The sequence below is a fragment of the Octopus bimaculoides genome, chromosome 4 (genome assembly GCF_046866305.1).
Source record: "Octopus bimaculoides isolate indiv1 chromosome 4, ASM4686630v1, whole genome shotgun sequence".
Classification (NCBI taxonomy): domain Eukaryota; kingdom Metazoa; phylum Mollusca; class Cephalopoda; order Octopoda; family Octopodidae; genus Octopus; species Octopus bimaculoides.
In genome coordinates, this window is record NC_142931.1 from 10,052,524 (window position 1) to 10,073,840 (window position 21,317).

General features: G+C 39.1%; 1 protein-coding gene across 6 annotated transcripts in view; it reads right to left on the reverse strand.

Moving 5' to 3' along the window:
* The window catches only part of LOC106881496 (uncharacterized), a 145,235-nt gene that overhangs the window by 101,538 nt on the left and 22,380 nt on the right, over window positions 1-21,317 (reverse strand). For 3 of the 6 annotated variants that reach the window (XM_089350220.1, XM_089350221.1, XM_089350222.1), the window contains exon 2: window positions 7,898-7,997. The exons of the other annotated variants lie outside the window; for them this stretch is intronic. The gene's annotated coding sequence lies outside the window, so the exon portion shown is untranslated. The remainder of the gene's footprint in view (window positions 1-7,897; window positions 7,998-21,317) is intronic. 6 annotated transcript variants of the gene reach the window in all.

Here is a 21,317-nt window from a genome sequence, read left to right on the forward strand (position 1 = left end):
GTAGTTGATTAAATACGAAATACTTGCTCAATATCATTATTATAATCATTCATCTTTGGTTAATCTACTGATTGTATTAGTGAACGTTGCATGCAATAAGAGCAAAACTGAAAATCATAATCCAATAAAATGGACAATTGGCAATCACAGATTTAACGAAGTTTTAATGATGTTTGATTTAAGTTTGATGGAAGAATACACTAATTCTTAAACTGCTTGAAAGCATCTTAATGTTAATCTGCTGGGTGAAAGATTAATTTCGTTTTGTTTTTGGTTTTGATCAAGGAAGGGGGGGGGGATTAGATTTTTGTTTTTGTTTTTGTTTTCAAGACACATGTAACATCTGATTGTATCAGAATGAAGTACAAGTAACCTATTAAAAAAAAAAAAAAATCACTGCCATCATTGTCATTTGACGTCCACTTTTCCGTGCTTGCATGCGTTGGACAGAGTTTATTAAGGCAGATTTTCTACAACCAGATGCCCCTTTTTTGTTGCCAACCCTCACTTGCTTCCAAGCAAGGTAATATTTCCTCCTGGCTAGACATGTTTTTGCAGAAGATCGGAAATGAATGACACTGCTTGTATAACAATGGCATTCATTTACGACCATCACACTATGTCAAAACAAAGAAACACATACACACTCATATATACATACATACGTGTGTGTGTGTGTGGTCGATGCCAGTGTCGCATAACTAGCACCCGTGCCAGTGGCATATAGAAAGCACCTTTTGAACGTTAAACCTCATAGAGGAACTGTACTTGAGAAGAAGATTCATCAAGCCAAGTGAAATGCAAGTCAGAGAAAGTAGCGTTTGTATGTGGAAGATATAAGGAAGTCATGAAGACCACAGATACACGGGAAAATGATTTCCTTAAATGTCCTGGTGGCTCTCTGGAAGATGTAGATAAGTTTTGCTACCCAGGTGACATAATTAGCAGTGGAGGAGGTTATATGAAAAGTGTAATTGCTAGAAGACTTTAACCTCTGTTGGCAACCAAAGGTCTCTCTCTCTCTCTCTCTCTCTCTCTCTCTCTCTCTCTCTCTCTCTCTCTCCCTCTCTCTCTCTCCCCCCTCCCCCCTCTCTCTTTCTCTGAGTGAAAGGAAGATTGTATGATGCATGTGTATGAAATGCAATGCTGCATGGTAGTGAGATGTGGGCCCTGAACGCAGAGGACATGAAACGGATGGAGAGGAATGAAGCTGGTATGTTTTGCTGGATGTGTGATGCCAGTGTGCATGTGCAACAGAGCATTGGTGCATTGAGAGAGAATTTGGGCAATGGAGGAATTAGATGCAGAAAGGAAGGAGGCTGTGCTGGTTTGGTTATGTGATGTGGGATGGATGAGGGCAGTTGCATGAAGAAGTAGCAATTACTTAAAGCAGAGGAAAGTTGTGGAAGAGGGAGACCCAGGAAGATATGGGAAGAAATTTTGAAGGCTGATCTCGAAATGCTGAGTCATACGAAGAGGAGAAAGGACCGAGAAATGCAGCACATTGCTGTACTCTAGAAGATCTGCCCACCACAACAGAATTAGGATTCTAAACCTAAGGTGCCATATACAAAACACCCAGTACACTCTGTAGAGTGGTTGAACTTGCTAGTTCCTATCAAGTGGTCCAACCCATGCCAGCATGGACCATGGACATTAAATGGTGATGATATATATATATATATATATATATATAGTTGATTTTATATGTGTGCTGGTGTCACACAAAAAATACCCATGCTGGTACCACATAAGTACCTATGCTAGGGGGCCACATAAAAAGCACCCAGTACACTCTGCAAAGTGGTTGGCATTAGGAAGGGCATCCAACCAAAGAAACCTTGCCAAAACAGACAATTGGATTCTGGTGCAGCTCTCCGACTTGCCAGCCCCTGTCAAGTCATCCAACCCATGCCAGCATGGAAAACGGAAGTTAAATGATGATGATGATGATGAAGATTATATATATGGGCTTCCTTCAGTTTCTGTCTACCAAATCCACTCCCAAGACTTTGGTTGGCCAGGTAAAACACATGCCTAATGTAATTCACAGCGTGAATGAACCTGAGACCATGTGGTTGGGAAAGCAAACTTCTTAACCACACAATTATGCTAATAAGTGTAAAATAGAAGGGGAGAAAAAGAAAAGAAAGAAAGCGACAAGAAGGGGACAGAGCAGTGTTCTGGAATGTGGAACCATATTCTGAATGAATGGAATGCAAATAACTTTACCGAATTTACTCAAGGAACATCTCAAGGCCACAGACTACCTAGAAGCTTCCAATCCCAAGTCAGTCCAAGCTGAAGGAATTTTGATATTTCCGTTGTAACACTGAAGTTCTTTAACGACAACAACAACAATAAGGAAAAAAAACGAAAGGGAAAAAACTGAAAGAAGACAAGGAAAGAGAATGAATGATGTAAAAGAAAGAAAAGAAACAAGATGTGCAGGCATGACTGTGGTAAGAAGCTTGCTTCCCAACCATATGGTTCCGGGTTCAGTCCCACTACATGGCACCTTGGGCAAGTGTTCTACTACAGCCTCAGGTCAATCAAAGCCTCATTGGTGGATTTGATAGACGGAAACTGAAAGAAGCCCATTGCGCACATGTGTGTGTGTGTGTGTGCTTATATGTACATTTAGATGTGTATCTTTCTGTCTGTTTGTCCTCCAACACTACCTGACAACCAATGTTGGTGTGTTTATGTCCCTATAACTTAGCAGTTCAGTAAGACCGACAGAATAGGTACCGGGCTTTAAAACAAAAAAAATAAAATAAGTGCTAAGGTTGATTCATTCGACTAAAAATCATTCAAGGTGGTGCCCCAGCATGGCCACAGTCTAATGACTGAAACAAGTAAAAGATAAAAGACAAAGTTAGAGAAAAAAAGATGAGAAAAAAGTGGAGAAACAAATGAAAAAGAAAAATATTTAAAAAATAACAGGAATAAAAGAGAACAAAAAAGGTGACAAAAGAATTGATTCTTGAGGAATTACAGAATTTTTTTGGTAAATTCATTTGAGATAGGAAAGCAAAATGAGAGCAAAATGAAATTTATTTCTGCTAAAAGTTGGACATGAAAAATAATAAAGTGAGAAAGCCAATAATGAAATTATTATCAAAAAGAAAGATAAAAAGAAACGCTGAGAATACAGAATAAAAGTAAACAAAATGAAATAAAATTAATAAACAAATCTTATTAGATGAGAAGATGAAAGAATATAACAAAAATTCGTTGAATGAAAAGACATTTAAGACTTTAATTATCAAAACATTTCTGATTATTAAATTAATAACACAAAAAGAAACACACACATACAGAGTCACCAATACACATAAACAATGATTTTGATCTGTGAAAATTTGAAAGGGAAATTTTGGTCAAATCACATACAAAATCTAAATGACAACATCATGTGATCACTGATTTCATAGCTGGCAATGGCACAAAATACTTGATATCAAAGGTGACAATATCACATGACAGCTGGTATCATTTAGTGACAATCTCACATGAACAGAAGATATCACAGATGACAATGTCACATGAACAGTTGATATCACAGATGGCAGTATCATATGAACAGTTGATATCATAAATGACAATGTTACATGAACAGTTGATATCACCAGTGACAATGTCACATGAACAGTTGATCTCATAGATGGCAGTATCACATGAACAGTTGATATCAGTGACAATGTCACATGAACAGTTGATAACATAGATGGCAATGTCACATGACAGTTGATATCATAAGTGACATCACATGACAGTTGATATCATTAAGTGAAAATCTCACATGGTAGATGGTTTCAGAGACGACAATGATCACATGACAGTTCATTTCATAAGATGACAATGATCACATGAGAGTTGATTTTATATGTAACAAAACCACAGCCAATAGGGAGCTTTTACACAATTGCTTAACCTGCTAGATATAATAGCCAAATCTCATTCAAAATTACACTGTACAGTTTTAAAAAAACACTAAACATTATAGTCCTAGATACACTGTGACTGAATAAAAAAAAACTGATAAAATGCCCTTCATCAATAATCCTGCTTAATCAGAGCTGACTGAATATTTAACAACAATGGCCTTTTATGATTAATGTTGCTGCAACTACAACTGCATTGGCCAACTAAGTCCTGATTAAATCAAGACCATCTCCTGAGAATAATCAAAGAAAAATACATGATGCTCACAGGCATGGCTGTGTGGTTAAGAAGGTTGTTCTGCAGCCATGAGGCTTCATGTTCAGTCCCACTACACAGCACCACGAGCAAGTGTCTTCTACTGTAATCTCAGGGTGACCATTGTCTCCTGAGTGAATTTCATAGACAGAAATTGTGGGGAAACCTGTCTCGCACATGCATGTGTGTGAGTATGTATGTTTATTTATATATATATATATATATATATATATATATATCTGTAATATAATGTGTGATAATTATTCAGTTGCCATATGTCGGGGTGGAAATGTGTTCCGGCATCTCATCAATTATTAAGATAATCAAAAAATGCTATGAAAATGACCGTTAAACAAAGGGGACTTACAGTCATTTACATAGCATTTTTTGATTGTCTTAATAACTGACGAGATGCCAGAGTAGGTTTCCGCCCCCCCCCCCACCGACATCCAAATAATTGTCACATATTATATTACAGATAAATTTCTCTATTTACATAATATTGAGGTCTCATTCATTCTTTTGTTGATGTAAATGAAAGCGTCCCTTACAATAATGAACTCTCATCTGTCGTTAACAACAGATGTGAGTTCTGCAATCACTTGCTGATCAACCTGTACAGGTGATTGGTTTACAATGATCACATGGTCATGCTGTACATTAGCTCACGCCCTCCACCAAATCAACATTGCCAGTGCAGGAGCATGGTGTGCCAAACATCAGATGTTGAACTGACTACAGAATAACATGACGTGAAGTGTTTCGTTCAAGAACACAGTACACCACCTAGTCCAGCAATTGAAACCGCAATCTTGCAATCATGAATGCAGCAGCCTAACCACTAAGCCACAAACCTTTACTCTACTGCATAAGATCTAAATTACCATGGATTCCCTTCCTATTTATCATCAAATGCTTTGATCGAGCAGGTTGGGTGTGTCTATTGTCAACACCAACATGAGAGAAATTCTCTTCTCAGCTTTCATAATAAACAGAGAGCCATTAATGACCACCTGTGCACACATGCAAGTCTACTACTGCTAATTGCTAAAGCAATTATTTTTTTTTTTTGATAACTCCAGCCCCATCCCAAAATTTCTAAACATCGGCAATTTTCTGGTAATTATAGAAACTATGATTTTTTTTTTAAAATTCAACTCATCTTAATTATCGCAGATTATCAAAGTTAATTTTCCTTTTCTCCATAAAACTAGTTCTATCTACATACATATCAATCAATACTGTTTTACTTTGATTTTCTTTTACAACAAAATGAACAGCACTTTTTGATGAAATATTTCAATCATTTGTAGAATTCCTAACATGTTTTGTAATAAATTAAATTTTCACTTCACAAAGTCAGGTTTTCTACATTCCATCCGATACAATTAAAATCGCAACATGTCACTGTTAGCTGCAACAACTACCTTCTTCAGAAACAAATTAATCACTCCGAAAAACATACAGAATACACATGTACAAATAACAAAAATCTGGATTTTTTTTTTGTTGTTGTTGTTTTCCCCTAAAACTAAAAATGCGCGATTGGTTTAAAAATCAAACAACAGACAAATCAAAGAACACTTTAATTTTGATAAGGAAAAAAAAAATGACAAGCAAACAAAAAACATTACTAAAACATGTTTTAAAATCTAAAACAAAACTAGACAGGTTTTATAGTTTCCTTATGTATGTTTTGCAAAATACTTGTTTTACAAATTCACTATAAACTAAGTAGAGGTTGGGGGGGGGAGGGAGGCTTTTTTTTTTTTTATAAACAAAATTGCATCAGCGTTTCAATCTTGACACTATGCCATCGAATCAATCGATCAATCAATCAATATTTACTTATCACAAACAAGCGTGATTGTACTGCTGTTCAACTTTCAACAAAAAAACAAAACAAATAAAAAAATCACCTCCACTAACCTTGCACAACCACCACCCACTCCACCCCCAAATTCACTGCATCCCAAAAGGGTTCGATGGTGGGGAAGGGAAATACCAGGTACTTGCCTTTCCCGTTCTTAGTTTGAGAAAAGGGAAACACAAGCCTAACAAGAAAATCATTAACGTGAATCATAAGCACCATATAAACTGTGGGGGGAGGGAGAGAGAGAGAGAGGGGGGGGGGGGTGTATTTGCTATATCATGTATGAAGAGGCATCCATAAGTCTTGTGTAATCATGGGTGATCTGTATATGGAAAGTCTTGTACTGGTTTAACCCTGAGTAGTAGCACCTGTTAGAGTCTCATCTAAGGATTATTTAGTGTGTGAACCACTGCGAATGAAGAATCACTAGTTCTCATTAAAATTTTTTTCTAGAATATAAACTCATAAAAAGAAATAAAAGACCTGAAGTACAGTTGGTTTCAGGTTATCTTAACCTGTTGTGCCACTGGTTTTATAACTGGCTGCACTGAGAAGTGGCTTCAGTGTGGTGCAACACTAAATTCACGCAACTTCTTGGATTCTTTGAATGTTTGTATGGACTTGCTGAGTTTTAGGAAATGGTCTTACTCAATCGCAAACTGACTTCCACCAGAAACCCACATGTAAGCAGCATTGTCTGCATTTGAAAAAGTGCATGCTGTCTGCAAACCATGTCTTGGTGCTGCATATTCTTCATGTACACTTTTCTTCATCAGCAATCCTCAGCCTTTCCTCGTCTTTCTAAACCCTTGTCTACTTTCCCTAATGAAGAATTTAGTAAAATAACTGCCGTTATTAAGCTGATGCTTGAAATATAAATTAGCATGAAATTTTGAAGAAACATTTTAATTCAGATCACTTTATACATTCATTATCATTGTTTAATGTCCGTTGTCTATGTTGGCATGGGATGGATAGTTTGACCAGGGCTGGTAAGCTGAGGGCCTGCACCAAACTCCAGGATAATCTGGTATGGTTCCTACAGCTGGATACCCTTCCTAACGCCAACCACTCCAAGACTGTAACGGGTGCTTCTACATCCTACCGGCATGGGCGCCTATTGCATAACACCAGTATCCGCCATCACTTGGCTTGATGGGTCTTCTACTCAAGCACAGCATATTACCAAAGGTCTCGGTCATTTGTCATTGCCCCAGTGAGGCCCAACACTCAAAAAAGTAAATATACATTGAAAAGGTATATACATAGTTACTCTTTATTTGTTTTTGTGTACAGTGGTTGGTAGTTAAAGTACTTCAGTACACATCAACAGATCACAAATCCAAACCTTACTAACCAATACAGGACCCTTTATGTGGTCAGTCAACTTGTTCAAAACCTCCCACAAATCACAATACTGTCTTTAAAAAAAAAATAGTTATACACTGGATGATGTAGTCCTAGATACACTATACTAAATAAAAGACTAAGTGGTCAAAGACAACTTTAATTATAGTTGTCAAGGACAACTTTAATTAACAGAATTAACCTGAGGTTAAACAACTTTACTGCTTCACAATGTCTTTAATCAAAGGAAATAAATCTAAATAGTCTTCATTAATGTAGCTAAAAATAGATAGAAACAACAAATTTGTAACTGAGTATATGGCACACAATGCTCTCTCCCTCTCTCTTTCTCTCTCTCTCTCTCTCTCTCTATAATTCTGTTGCTCCTTTTTCTCTCATCCTATCTCCACTGCATCACTTTCTCCCATCCTGCCCTTATGTCTTTCATTTCGTTTTTCTATTCAGTCTACTTACCAACAACCAGTGTGTAGCTGCCCATCACTGCCTTATTTCCATATTGCCCCTGATAATCTGTTTTTCCAATGTTTTATCCCTTGTGATGTCAACCCTGGTTCTATGATACAAATTAAAATCATCCATCAAAATTTCATGTTAAAACACCAATTTAAAAAATGACAGCTACTTCACTAAACATTTCATTATTTTCATACAATTTGAAACAAAGAAAGCAATCTATTCCAACAGAAACATGATAATAAAAGGGTTAAAGAAATCTATTTGAACAGCTTGTGAATCTCCATCAGGAACAAATACCTGTGCTCATCAAAGAAAGCCATCATTATTTCCTTCAGTTCACAATTCCTTAGTTCTGTGACTCAGATTCTCACCCGTACCTGTCATCCTGCAACATGGAGGAAGAATACAAAATATGTCGGATTACTGAAATTTGGCAAGAACCATCAGGCAGGTTTTCCCATAGAGGTGTCGGTGATGCTATTTGTAAGCACTTTTATGTTAGCTACATTGCTTATGGTTGCAATAGAACGAGGGTGTCATGGAATTTGGCAAGGAATAGCAGAGGGTAGGATAGAAATGAAGTGTCACAGTATACGGTTAGGCATGCCGCTAAACCTAAAATATTTCCAGAAAAAAAGGTGGATGTGGAGAGGTGTAACAGAAATATAAAATGGTACTTTTCCTACTTTCCTGTGGGTGGTCATGATTGTCAGATATGCAACACAAACATTAGCAGATTAAAAACACTGATAGAATAAGAATACAATTTTGAAAGAAATAGTAAAAGAAATAAAGAAAGAAATTTGAGGGTGCCATCAATCAAAAAAATGTTGAAAAATATTGGTATAAAAGTCTGAAGGTAAGAATTAATCATTTCTTTGACAAACATATTGTTATATCAAAAACGAAAAACAAGAATAACATTGAAGCAGACAGTCAGATTTAATCTTTTAATATCCTTTCTTTTTAACACTGTAAAAGTATTTCAGCAACCTCTGTGCACTAGCTTTTCAAAGAATTTCCATTGTTGAAGAAATCAATAAATTCTGACAAATAAATAAAAATGGAAGACATAATAGAGTGAAAGGAAGGTTTGGGTGTTGACCATAAGATCAGGGGTTCAAGCTTTACTCAGTTTCCTTTGTTATACTCCCCCTTCAGACAAAGTGCTACTTGCCTTGTCAAACAATGTTAGTATTACAGAAGAGAGATGCAACCATTTGTAGTGAATGCTTGTTTGTAATTATTTAAAGATTAGGACGAAGAAAAATACAACTAACCAAATCAATTAGGCACCAACTAAACCAACAACCAATGATTTATAGTCTGACACAGGTATAAGCTGTGTCTTTAGCAATGTCTCTCATTTCTGTAGATTATCAAGTTACAGACAGGTACCAGGCCAAGGCAATACAGCCCCATGTCTATAAACAACTTCACACTTTGATATATAACCACCAAATGTTTATTAGCTTACACTTCTGAACTAAAACTCGCAACAGCAAAGTCTACTAAGTCTTATATAGGTACCGTGCAAGAGAGGTTAGGCCAACCAAAAGCCTTGTGAGTGGATTTAGTAGATGAAAGCTGAAAGAAGCCCATTGTGTGTGTATATATATATGTGTGCGTGTGTGTATTTGTTCTCCCACCTCCCACCCCAGCCTTCGCTTGACAACAGATATTGGTGTGTCTACTGGGGTCGATTTCTTCAACTAAAACCCTTTAAGGTGGTGCTCCAGCATGGCCAGGTCATTGCCAGCGAGGTCATTGCCAGTGCCGCTGGACTGACTCCTGGGCAGGTGGCATGTAAAAAATACCTTTTGAGCATGGTCATTGCCAGTACCGCCTGACTGGCCCTCGTGCTGGTGGCACATAAAAGCACCCGCTACACTCTCAGAGTAGTTGGCATTAGAAAGGGCATCCAGCTGTAGAAACTCTGCTAGATCAGATTGGAGCCTGCTGCAGCCATCCGGTTCACCAGTCCGCAGTCAAATCGTCCAACCCATGCTAGCATGGAAAGCGGACATTAGATGATGATGATGATGATGATATATGTATATATATATATATAAGGCAAGCTGGCAGAATCGTTAGCATGCTGGACAAAATGCTTAGTGGTACTTTGCTTGTCGCTACTTTGAGATCAAATTCCACCGAGGTCAACTTTGCCTTTCATCCTTTCAGGGTTGATAAATTAAGTACCAGTTACATACTGAGGTTGATCTAATTGATCCTCTTCACAAAATAGCCACTGTCCAGCTACTTTGTCAGTTCACTCATACTGCCTTAGATTCTAATTCCATCCTGACAATATTTCTAATAAAGTACCCAGTCCCAGTATTTAATTCGTTTTGGAAAAATAATCAATAAATCCGCAGGATTTAGTATAACAACTATTATTTATTCATTATTTAGCTGATACTTGGCGCACACCTTAAAAGGTTCTTGCATGAAATTATGATAGGAAGTTTTAATTTAAATATTAACATTTTAAAAGGAAAAGTCTCAGGTGAATAGTTGTTCAATGAATTAACTCACTCCTCTTCAATCGCTAAAGATCATTAGCAACGATTCTTGTTTATGTTTGGTTATTATGTAACATCAAACAAATAGTTCATACAGCTTGTCTTCTGATCAAAGAAACCCTTTCCACTCTAGTGACAGTGTTATTAACACCTCTAATTACAGAGGTATTAGCACCATTAATACCTTGCTAATTACATCACCTATTTAACAGAAATATTTCCATTCCATTTTGTTGTATGTTGGAAGGGTTATTGTGCCAATAATAAACACACACACTGGTTCTGTTTCACTAGGACATGTCACTGAAGAGGTCATGCATGGTGACGAAAGAACTTTGGCAAACATAACTGATCAATCGAATTCATTGAATGATCATTCAAAGAATCAATTTGCTAAATGGTTAATCAACTGACAAATACCAGTTGTCAAGCCATCGTGGAGGACAAACAAAGGACAAACAAAGACACACACATACATATAACTATATATATATATATATATATATATAAAATGGCTAGTGAGAGCTGTGCGAGCCATGTACAGAGATGCGGCCAGTAAGGTGAGGGTTGGAAATGAGTACAGCAATGAATTCCGGGTAGAGGTAGGGGTCCACCAAGGTTCCGTCCTCAGCCCCCTATTATTTACCATAGTCCTCCAGGCAATCACAGAGGAGTTCAAGACAGGTTGCCCCTGGGAGCTCCTCTATGCTGATGACCTTGCCCTAATTGCGGAGTCACTATCAGAACTAGAGGAGAAGTTTCAGGTGTGGAAGCAAGGTCTAGAATTGAAGGGCCTTAGAGTCAACCTAGCTAAAACCAAAATCCTAATAAGTAGGAAGGTAGATAAAACACAAACCCCTTCAGGTAGATGGCCCTGCTCAGTATGTAGAAAAGGAGTAGGTAGTAACTCTATAAGATGTACCCGGTGCAAGCTATGGACACATAAGAGGTGCAGCAACATCAAAGGCAGGTTAACTAGCAAGTTAGTTTTTGTTTGTGGCAGATGTTCAGGTGCAATAAAGACTGCAAACAAACAGGAAACAACTTCTATCTCATTCCAGGGTGAAAAACTAGAGGTAGTCGATAGCTTCCGCTATCTGGGCGACCAAGTTAGTAGTGGGGGTGGGTGCGCTGAAAGTGTAGCTGCTAGAATAAGAATAGCCTGGGCAAAGTTTAGAGAGCTCTTACCCCTGCTGGCGACAAAGGGACTCTCACTCAGAGTAAAAGGCAGACTGTATGACGCATGCGTACGAACAACCATGCTACATGGCAGTGAAACATGGGCTGTAACTGCTGAGGACATACGTAAGCTCGCAAGGAATGAAGCCAGTATGCTCCGTTGGATGTGTAATGTCAATGTGAATACCCGTCAGAGTGTAAGTATCTTGAGAGAAAAGCTGAACATTAGAAGCATCAGTTGTGGCGTGCAAGAGAGACGATTGCGCTGGTATGGACATGTGGTGAGAATGGAGGAGGATAGCTGCGTGAAAAAGTGCCACACCCTAACAGTTGAGGGAACCCGTGGAAGAGGTAGGCCCAGGAAGACCTGGGCTGAGGTGGTGAGGCAAGACCTTCGTACATTGGGCCTCACCGAGGCGATGACTACGGACCGAGACCTTTGGAAATGGGCTGTGCGTGAGAAGACCCGGCAAGCCAAGTAAGATCGTTGCCAGTGCCCCTGGACTGGTTCTTGTGCGGGTGGCACATGAGATGCACCATTTTGAGCGTGGCCGTTGCCAGTACCGCCTGACTGGCTCCTGTAGGATTTTCGAGCGAGATCGTTGCCAGTGCCCCTGGACTGGCTTGTGCGGGTGGCACATAAAAGACACCATTTCGAGCGTGGCCGTTTTTGTGCGGGTGACACGTAAAAGCACCCACTACACTCTCTGAGTGGTTGGCGTTAGGAAGGGCATCCAGCTGTAGAAACTCTGCCAAATCAGACTGGAGCCTGGTGTTGCCATCCGGTTTCACCAGTCCTCAGTCAAATCGTCCAACCCATGCTAGCATGGAAAGCGGACGTTAAACGATGATGATGATGATGATGATGACAGTAGAACCTCGGTTTTCAAACAACTCTGATCACGAATAAATCATGCTTTATGTATATATATATATATATATATATATATATATATTGGGTTGTCTGGAAAGCTATACCTGAAGACACTTGCCCAAGATACCATGCAGTAGGACTGAACCGCAAACCATGTGGTTGGGAAGCAAACTTCTTACCACACAGCCACACCTTCACCATAGCATACTGACCCTCCTAAAATACAATAAAATCTGTTTAAACACAGGTTTATATCAAGAATCTTCCAAACCAAAATATTTCCATCCAATTCTCCAAGTCATTTTCCTGATTTTCTCTCCATATTTGCTCCTACAATTAGTTATGTGCCCCAATCTATTTGTTGTTCTTTGAATTCTAGATCCCTCACTATTTCTTTCTTTCTCTCTTTTTTCTTTCTCTCTCTCTCCTTCACGCGCGTACGCACAGATTTGACTTCGCCATGTCAACAAACTTCAAAATTGGTAAAAGTTTATCGATTTTTACAGCTATACGCGGGTGCCTCTGTGAGAAAAAGTTGACAAAAACACAGATAGGGTCATGAACAATGTCCTCCTAAAATTGGAGCGACATGCGTGTTAATTTGTGGACGTGCATAACCCACATCACGTACACACACACACACAAACATCTTCTGTTTTATAGATATTGATTCATTGAATAGTTTCAGCAGCTGGGGCTGTGAGCATATGCTAGTACATTGCCCTCGAGAGTATCAGAGCTGATCATATCCAACCCAATAACTTGTCCAATGCTATTTCTTCATTCTCTTAACATGTGAAACTGAAGTGGACATTGGCACGAGGAAAGATAATACAGAGAGAAATGAATACTGCATGGAGATTCTGACAGATTTTCACTCCTGCACTGACATAAACACACACACACACACACACATACACTAAACCAGCAACCCTACCATGCCTGCTTCATATGGAGGGTGGTTTTCATTGGACTCCCTACAAAATGAAAAGCAAAACCAGTCAAAGGGAGGACGAACTGTGAAGAGTCAACAGCCATCCAACAGCTGGGATTGAGGGACTGCTGGTCTTTGTTTAGACATCCTTCTAAGAGAAGGAAATCCCTTTCTTAAAAAATCGTGGTAGAGGCCTTGGTCTTGGGACCACTCATATCAAGAAACTGAGGTTGGGGGTAAGCAAGGGCATGTTCCCTGTAGAAAATCCAGCTCCAAAAAAGCCTCATGATAGCAAGGGAGAATGGGCACCGACCAGCCCAAAGGTTGGGGTGAGCTGCACCTGCCTACCTCAGTTGCTATGGCATTGAGGTAGATCCGGCCTCCCCCATTAATGGGGACAAAGCCCAGATTTAAAACACTGGATGATGATGATGATGATATACTCAGTTTCTGTCTGCCAAGTCCACTCACAATGCTTTGGTTGGCCTGGGGTTGTAACAGGAAACACTTGCCTAAGGTATCATGCGGTGGGACTGAACCCAAAACCATGTGGTTTGGAAGCAAACTTCATAACCACACAGCCCACACAGCCACACCTGCAGCTTAGAATGAAGTGTTATCTTATCTTTGATAAAATCTAAATGTAGAATCAAAATATAAAAAAATAAATAAATAGAAACATGAAGAGCCAGTGATTCTGTTTAAGAAACCCAGACACTTGATATGTTAACATAATCTGAAAGAATACACAACTCAGAAACTTATTTGTTTAACATGAACACAAGAATAGATCGATATGTGTGGAGATGTTCAAATATCTTATTTCACCAGACATTTAAACTTTAAGCTCTACTAGTAAATGTTAGCAATTACAACTATTATCATTATTATTATTACTATCATTATTATTTTTAAGGTGGAGAGCTGGCAGAATCATTAACACGCCAGGTGAAATGCCTAGCGGTATTTCGTCTGTCTTTATGTTCTGAGTTCAAATTCCGCAGAGGTCGACTTTGCCTTTCGTCCTTTCGGGTTCGATGAAACTAAGTACCAGTTGCGTACTGGAGTCGATCTAATCAACTGGCCCATTTCCCAAAAATTTCAGGCCTTGCGCCTTGAGTAGAAAAGGACAAATTAAATACCAGTGAAACACTGGGGTTGATGTAATCGACTAGTCCCCTCCCTCCACAAATCTGAGTCCTTGTGCCTCCAATAGAAAAGATTATTATTATTATTATTATTATTATTAAGGTGGTGAGCTGGAAGAATCACTGGCATGCCGGGTGAAATGCTTAGTGGTATTTCATCAGCTACTACATTCTGAGTTCAAATTCTGCCGAGGTCAACTCTGCCTTTCATCTTTTCGGGGGTCAATGAAATAAGTACCAGTTATGCAGTGGGGTCGATATAATCAACCATCCCCCTTCCCCCAAAATTTTGAAGGCCTTGTGCCTAGAGTAGAAATAACAATAATAATAATAATAATTATTATTATTATTATTATTATTGTTATTTCTACTCTCAATAATAATTATTATTATTATTATTATTAGGGTTCTCATATCACTGAAGACCAAGTGTTTGAATTCACTTCTACTACGTGCCTGGCAACAACATATTAATTTCTGACCGACACCTCTTTTAACTGCAGTTAGACCTTTCAGGGAATAAAAAGAAGGGTTTTCATATTAAACCATTGGAAGTGAGACATGCCAAACAGCTTCAGCAAGCCAACAGCATTTCTTAGACATAAAAACAGATTTGTTCATTTGCTGCTGTTTTTTTTCTTTTTTGTGTGTTTTTTTTTTCTCAAGTCACCGCATTGTATTAAAAAAAATGGAAGACTGACAAAATAGATATATTAACATAATTAGAGAGAAAGCAAAGATTTTAACCTTGGTGCTTTTTTTCTTATATTCTCTTTCTTTTTTTACATGCTGAGACATGTCAGTATGGTTAGCGTTTTAAACAGCAGGTGAACATCAATCATTTGTAATGAAACAGGAGTACATGCTGCATCTGACATATTTAAAATAGAGAGAGAGAGGTGTAAGCAGGGAGGTGTGGTATAAAGTTGGCTTCTCAACCTCATGGCTTTGGGTTCAGTCCCACTGCGTGGCACCTCAGGCGAGTGTCCTCTACTGTAGCTTTGGGCTGACCGAAACCTTCTGCATGGATTTGGTAGATGGAAACTGAAAGAAGCCCATCATGTGTGTGTGTGTGTGTTACTGTCTCCTTGCCTTAATTACTATGGTTACATGGTTCCACACTAAATTCCTTGAGACAGATTTTCTACTACTGGATGCTCTTCCTGTGGCCAACCCTCACCTGTTTCCAAGCAAAGGAGTATTTCTCATGGTCAGACATGTTTTCATGGAAGGCATTAGTTGATGGTTCAGTCGTAAGTGGATTTCACTGTCAGTCAAGATATCTTGTTTCCAATCTTCCAAAATAAAAAATGTCTTGCCATGGGGAAATATTACCTTATTTGGAAACAGGTGAGGGTCAATGAGAGGAAGGACACCCATCATCATCAAACATCTGCTTTCCATGCTGGCATGGGTTGGACGGTTTGACTGAAAACTGGTAAGCCAGGAGGCCTGCACCAGGCTCCACTCTGATTTGGCAAGGTTTCTACCGTTAGATGCCCTTCCTGACACCAACCACTCCAAGCGTGTAACGGGTGCTTTTTACATGCCACTGGCATGGGTGCCAGTTACGAAGTACTGGCTTCAGCCACAACTACGATCTCACTTGGCTCGATAGGTTTTCTTAAGCATGGCATATTGCCAAAGGTCACTTGTCATGGCCTCCGTGAGGCCTAGAAAATCTACCTCAACATCCAACCCATGCAGACATGAGAAAGTGGACATTAAACGATGATGATGATGATAAAGAGAACTGCACTGAAGCCAAGAACATGTGCCAACTAAACAATGAACATCTACATAACAATACAAACTGCTAGAAATAGCTGCAAAAGTTTCCTCAATCTAGAAATAGCTGCAAAAGTCCTCCTAGCATCATGAAAACAAAAGGACACATTGAAGAATGTGGTCCTCAGTGCACTGTATAGATGGAATAGTCATGACTGGAAAGCCTGCTTTCATGGGTCAGCTTGACCTAGGCTGACCAGAATCTAAAAAGTAACAAAAATAACAAGTGCACAGTAAGATTTGAACCCATGACACATTGCCTGGGATCCAAATCGTTATTATCATTGTTTTAATTACCATGGTTACATGGGTTCACACTAAATTCATTGAAGTGGATTTTCTTACAGCTGGATGCTCTTCCTGTGGCCAACCCTCACCTGTTTCCAAGTAAGGTTATACTTCCCCATGGTCAGACATGTTTTCCACAAAAGACTGGAGACTAAGAACACTGCTTTCACAATGGTGATACTTGTTTACAACTACCATAAGACTTCAAGACCGCACACACACACACACACATACTCTTTTACTTGTTTCAGTCATTTGATTGCGGCCATGCTGGAGCACTGCCTTTTAGTCGAGCAAATCGACCCCAGGACTTATTCTTTGTAAGCCTAGTACTTATTCTATCGGTCTCTTTTGCCGAACCGCTAAGTTACAGGTACGTAAACACCAGCATCGGTTGTCAAGCAAAGTTGGGGGGACAAACACAGACACACAAACACATACATACATACACATATATATATATACATATATACGACTGGCTTCTTTCAGTTTCCATCTACCAAATCCACTCACAAGGCTTTGGTCGGCCCGAGGCTATAGTAAAAGACACTTGCTCAAGGTGCCACGCAGTGGGACTGAACCCAGAACCATGTGGTTGGTAAGCAAGCTACTTACCACACAGCCACTCCTACGCCTATGAATGATTCTGCCAGTTCTCTGCCTTAAAAATATTGAAAATGTTTTGTCTTCCTTTTCATTCTTTTCACTCCTTTTTACATTACAATTCAAGAGAAGACTTTAGAAAATTTGGATATTCACTAATGGAATACCTTCCCTACATTATTTTCACTTAGGTAGATTAAAGCAAATAGATACATGTGCATTGTATGGCCAAGAGACAACACATTGCCTGGAAGCACAGTTTAAATATGGAGCTTTATCAATCAACCAGCATCTTAGCGAAACAGCCCACACTAACTTTTTGCTTCAAGAATTCGTTTATCAAAATTCAACATTCAAAGAAAGAAGGAAGTAAAAATGTCAGATTTGGTTTAATTTTTCCATAAATCTGAACACAAGATTTTATCAATGCACCAACACCTTAACAACACAACCCATTCTAACTTCCTGCATTAAGCATTTATCATCAAAAACCAGAAAGAACTTCAGAATGGATTTCGTTTTTCCATGTCAGCATGCTTTGAATAAAATTGGATTAGCATGCATTTGTATAAAGATACAGGGTGTGGCAAAAAAAAACAAAAAAAACTCCAACATCAGCTACATGAGAGGTTCTCAAACTTTTTGGGCCACTGCCCCCTTCATGGCCACATAATATCCTCAGTGCCCCCACCCTTATTTTTATGTATAAATATTTTACTAATTTATATATACTATGAATCATTTGATATTTAATATATTACATAATTTGTATACAATACTATAATAATATTATAAATTCATAGCGTCCCCCCAATCCACTGGCTTTCTACCAATGCCTCCTTTTTCTCTACTACCCCCCCCCCCTTAGACACTACCACTCACCTGGACCCTCTCAACACCCACAGGTGGGGGGCACCCATTTTGAGAACCTGTGAGCTACATGAAGATACTGTAACCATCAGGCACAGGTGTGGCTATGTGGTAAGAAGTTTACTTCCCAACCACATGGTTCCAGGTTCAGTCCCACTTCAAATTTCTTCTACAATGGCCTCAGGCTGGTCACTCATTGAGAGTGGATTTGGAAGATGGAAACTGAAAGAAACCCATCATATATGTGTGTGTGTGTGTGTGTGTGTGTGAGACCAGTGTTTGACAACCGATGTTGGTGTGTTTACATCCCCATAATTTAGTGGTTCAGCAAAAGAGACCGATAGAATAAGTATCAGGCTTTATAAAGAGTACTGGGATCAATTCATTCAACTAGAAATTCTTCAAGGGGGTGCCCCAGCATGGCCACAGTCTAATGACTGAAACAAGTAAAAACGATAAAAACAATCTACCTAACTTCACAAGAACCAGACCAAGGGCCATATAAAATTGGAGAGAAAAAACCATCCCTATTTTATATGGTTATTCATGTGGCACTAGTGAAGTCAGACATGATAATGGTATCTTCATGCAGCTCATGTGGCAGGAGTTTTGCTGCACTCCAGAGTTTTTTTTTTTTAGTCATGCTATCATCATCATCATCATCATAATTTAAAACATCCATTTTCAATGCTGGCATGGGTTGGACGGTTTGACCAGAGCTGGTAAGGCCAGGGGGCCACACAAGACAACTTTATTGTCTGTTCTGGCATGGTCACTACAGCTGCATGCCCTTTCTAATGCCAACCACTTCATAGAATGTACTGGGTGCTTTTAATGTGACACCAGCACCAGTATCAATTCTGCTGCGATGCATGGATCTTTTTGAGTACAGCAAGGCACCAGATATCTTGGTCCTTTGTCATCTCCTTCATAAAGCTCAATGTCTTGAGATCAACCTTCAGTACCCATCCCATGTCTTCCTGGGTCTCGCTCTTCCACAAGTTCCTTCTACTCTGAGTGATCAGAGTCTTGCTATATTTGTTTCAAATAATGTCAGGATAAACTTTGTATTTCGTCGTCCCATCAGGATCAATAAAATATAGTACCAGTCATATCATCATCATCATCAACATCATTTAATGTCCGCCTTCCATGCTAGCATGGGTTGGACGATTTGACTGAGAACTGGTGAAACCGGATGGCTACACCAGGCTCCAGCCTGATCTGGCAGAGTTTCTACAGCTGGATGCCCTTCCTAACACCAACCACTCCGAGAGTGTAGTGGGTGTTTTTGCGTGCCACCAGCACGAGGGCCAGTCATGCAGTACTGGCAATGGCCACGCTCAAAATGGTGTTTTTCATGTGCCACCTGCACAGGAGCCAGTCCAGCGGCACTGGCAATGACCTCGCTCGAATGATTTTCTAACGTGCCACTGGCACAAGTGCCAGTTAGGTGACAATGGTAACAATCACACTCAAATGGTGTTATATACGGGCCACCAGCACGGAAGCCAGACAGCTGCTCTGGCAGTGATCATGCTCAGATGGTGCTGTTAGTGCTCCACTGGCACAGGTGCTGGTCATTGAATATGGTTCAATTACAATTTCGATTTCACTTGACCTTGAACATATCTTTTCCTGTATGGCCTTGTATCAATGTAAAAATCATTATTCATGTGAAAAGGTACTTGTAGTGGCCATGGTCCTTTTTTATTTTTTTTCTACACTTAACTCAAGATGAAAGGATACCCAGATGGTGTGAATGAAGATACTGTATTCAATGGCATACAAGATGCACATTTTTTTACAAAATGTCTCCAAAAAAAAAATCACCCAGGTTCCTATATGAAGTGGAACCAATATTACAAGCTTTTGCGCATTAAAAACTCTTTTCCCTGAATATACACAGCTGGAATTGGTGCAGGTCTGATATGCCCATGCGTCTTTCAGGGCATCAAAATATAGTAAATTCTGCTTAGTGGCCAGAAGGTAAGACATCAACAAAAAGGTAACTCCCAGTGGTAAACAGTTCTTTGATAAAGGCAGTGGGGAGGGGGAATAAGAGAGGTCAGTGGGTTTAATACAGGATCTTGAGAAAGAGGGGGAACAGGTTTACTACAGGATTTTTGTATGGGTGTGTGGAATAAGGTGGGGGTGTGGGTTTAATACAGGATCTTGGGATGAGAGTGGAATAAAGGAGGTGGGGGCAATGAGTTTAATACAAGGATGAAAAACAAAGAGATTAACAGGATCTTTAGAAAGAGATAGTTTTCTTACACAAAGTGTACTTCCTATAAACAATTGCTTCATTTTCTTTCTATTTATATTAAATATATAAAAAAGAAAGAGTCTTTATATAAATTGCACAACAAGGAAAACAAGTCCTCATTAGACACTTGAGGTTAAGTATTGTGAAGCAATAGTAATCGTGATATTTTTATAGCTAAACTATATTTGGGGAGACCTATGTGAAATTAAGTGCAAATATTTTCTCAACCAGTTCGTGCTTTGCTAATTCCAAACAAGAAAAGCCAAACCAAAAATTTATCTAAACATCGCAATTCAAAGAAGAAGAATCATGGTTGTGCTAAACAAGGAAACTCTAAAGAGGAAAAAATATACTTGTCTTTTTATATTTTAATATCTACAGGTTATAAAAGGACAAAGATGTTATCTTGGTGTACATTAGTTTATAACAAGAAACGATGGGAACTTAGCAGAGTTTTCTTTTCCTTTTTTTCTTGTGAGTGTATGTTTTTTTTTTAATCTCTATTTGTGACAAAAGAACAAAAAAAAACAAAAAGATATTTAGCTTATATCATTAGTCTGCACCAAGAAATGATAGGAACTATGTAGAGAAGAGCCCATGTTGGAAATAACTATTTCAAATTTTTGCCACATGGGCAGCTTGGGGGAGGTGAGGAGGCATTTTAGCCTTCTTTGGATTTTGTCCCATTTCTGTAGCAGATGGCAGAGCTAAGGTTTGGAGAAGAATGAGTGAACGTCATGCTGATGGCTGTGTGGTGGAGAGAGACTCATGGAGAGGACAGAAGATCATGATATGGGGCAGGATTGCACTCAACAAGAAACTTGAACCAGCGGTGAGCTGGAAGAAACGTTAACACACCAGGCGAAATGCTTAGCGGTATTTCGTCTGCCGCTACGTTCTGAGTTCAAATTCCGCCGAGGTCAACTTTGCCTTTCATCC